The sequence below is a fragment of the Python bivittatus genome, unplaced genomic scaffold (assembly GCF_059951505.1).
Source record: "Python bivittatus isolate LINGU-HERP-01145 unplaced genomic scaffold, Pbiv_v1 ctg000350_np1212, whole genome shotgun sequence".
NCBI lineage: Eukaryota > Metazoa > Chordata > Lepidosauria > Squamata > Pythonidae > Python > Python bivittatus.
The window spans coordinates 18,508,052-18,511,096 of record NW_028277074.1 but is presented as its reverse complement, the minus strand read 5'-3'; positions in this window follow the sequence as shown (position 1 = coordinate 18,511,096).

The following is a 3,045-nucleotide window of genomic DNA, read 5'->3' as shown; positions in this document are numbered from 1 at the left end:
CCTCCCCATGGTCATGTGATCATGATTCAGGTGCTTGGCAACTGGGTCACATTTATGATGGTTGCAGCATCCTGTGGTCATGTGATCACCATTTGCAACCTTCTCTGCTGGCTTCCCTCAAGCAAAGTCAATGGGGAAGCCAACAGGGAAGATTGCAAGTTGCTCCCCTAAGTCGCTTCACCACTTTTTCTCCCAAGAAGCCCTGCTACAGTACTCCACAGCACCCCCTGCTTGCATTTTGTAGCACATGTGTGCCTGTAGTACCCCCCTGCCCACCTGCAGCCCCCTGGGCTGCGGGGATTTCCATCGCTAAGCAATGTGGTCATGTGACACTGTGCTTTATGACTGCACCACTTAGTGATGGAAATTCCAGTCCCAATTGTCATCGTAACCTGAGGACTACCTGTATACGTATGTTGAAATATACTGAAAGAGTCGAACATTTCAATGGGGTGTACTTACTTTTTCACATGACTGTATGCTGCTCTTAATTGTCTCACACATATATGTCTGGGTTCATCCTTGGACTGTTAATCTTCCAAGTGGGCCTCATTTTGTTCCTGTTATTGTCAGCAGAATTCAGTGTTATGCTGCAATCATAATTCACATTAAGGTGGTATAAAGCATTTGGAAGAAATGTCTTGCAAAGCACACTGGCATGAACAAGCACCCCTCCTTTGAACTTCAAAGTAACATCTTTTGAAAAACTTGTGCAGGTCCTTCTCAGGCTGTCCCTTGCTGCTTCTGCACGTATGCATGCATAGCTGCTTTACTGTGTCCCTGTGGAAGTACTGTCTGTGCACATACAGTACTGTGCAAAAGTTTTAGGCAGGTGTGAAAAAATGCTGCAAAGTAAGAATGTTTTCAAAAATATATATTGTAATTGTTTGTTTATAAATTTACAAAATGCAAAGTGAGCGAACAGAAGAAAAATCTAAATCAAATCAATATTTTGTGTGACTACCCTTTGGCTTCAAAACAGCATCAATTCTTACACTTGCACACTTTCAAGTCAAAGTCAGGGATCTTGTAGGATTAGAGTCAGGTGTATGATTAACTATTATACTGTACCACGCAGGTACTAATGATCATCAATTTCATATGTAGGTTGAAACACAGTCATTAACTGAAACAGAAACAGCTGTGTAGGAGGCTTAAAACGGTGAGGAACAGCCAAACTCTGCTATTAAGGTGAGGTTGTGGAAGACAGTTTCATACACCATGGGAAGATTGAGCACAGCAACAAGATACAAGATAGTTATACTGCATCAGCAAGGTCTCTCCCAGGCAAAAATTTCAAAGCAGACTGGGGTTTCAAGACATGCTGTTCAAGCTCTTTTGAAGAAGCACAAAGAAACAGGCAACATTGAGGACCGTAGACACAGTGGTCGGCCAAGGAAACTTAATGCAGCAGATGAAAGACACATCATGCTTATTTCCCTTCAACATCGGAAGATGTCCAGCAGTGACATCAGCACAGAACTGGTGGAAACCAGGGGGACCCAGGTACACTCATCTACTGTCTGGAGATGTCTGGCCAGAAGTGGTCTTCATGGAAGAATTCCGGTCAAAAAGCCATACCTCCAACGTGGAAACAAGGCTAAGCAACTCAGCTATGCACGAAAACATAGGAACTGGGGTGCAGAAAAATGGCAGCAGGTGCTCTGGACTGATGAGTCAACATTTGAAATATTTGGCTTTAGCAGGAGGCAGCTTGTTCGCCAAAGGGCTGGAGAGCAGTACAATAATGAGTGTCTGCAGGCATGTCAGGTTCAGCCCAAGAACCACAGTGAGACAAATCCAGGAAGAGTTCAGTAACTTGGTTAGCTTACACCTATTAGACAGAATCTCGCCAGATTAACTCTACCCCCCAACAGCAACTATAAACCTGAACCCCTTAGGAAGGGGCAAGTCTCCTTCTCTTAACTTTCACACTCTCTGGCTGGGGGCTGAGGAGATGCTTGGAATGCCTCTCCCCCTCCCTGTAACCTTGAAGCTCCATTCCAAGATCCTCCTTGCTCATGCCTTCCATCACAAGGCAATAGTGAAGCATGGTAGAGGTTCCTTGCTTGGGGCTACATTTCTGCAAATGGAGTTGGAGATTTGGTCAGGATCAATGGTGTCCTCAGTGCTGAGAAATACAGGCAGATACTTATCCATCATGCCATGCCATCAGGGAGGCGTGTGATTGGCCCCAAATTTATTCTGCAGCAGGACAACCCCAAACATACAGCCAATGTCATTAAGAACTATCTTCAGTGTAAAGAAGAACAAGGAGTCCTGGAAGTGATGGTTCGGCCCCCACAGAGCCCTGATCTCAACATCAGTGAGTCTGTCTGGGATTACATGAAGAGACAGAAGGATTTGAGGCAGCCTATGTCCACAGGAGATCTGTGGTTAGTTCTCCAGGATGTTTGGAACAACCTACCTGCCAAGTTCCTTCAAAAATTGTGTGTAAGTGTACCTAGAAGAATTGATGCTGTTTTGATGGCAAAGGGTGGTCACACCAAATACAGTGGTACCTCAGGTCACGAACGCTTCTGTTCACGAACAATTCGGTTCACGAACAGCACTGTTCACAAAATTTTGCTTCTGTTCACAAACTCCGTATCGGGTGAAGAACAGGATCCGTGGCCATTTTCCCTGTGACACGTGGTCGTGGCTTCCTGTAGGGAGGAGGACTCTCCCTCCAAACAATAATCGCCTCCCCACCTGCCTTCCTGTCCTCCACGCCAGAAGTTGCCTCAAGTAAGGTTAGCGTTCTCTCTCTTCTGTACTGTACTGTACTTTGTTTCATATTTTTGTGGTTTAAAAAAAAAATACATATGGTTCAGAATGGATTAACCGTATTTATATTGAACCTTATGGGAAAACTTGCTTTGGGTCACGACCAATTCGGGTCACGACCGGAGTCACGGAACGAATTAAATTTGTGACCCAAGGTACCACTGTATTGATTTGATTTGGATTTCTCTTCTGTTCACTCACTTTGCATTTTGTAAATTAATAAACATAAACCATTACAATTACAATATATATTTTTGA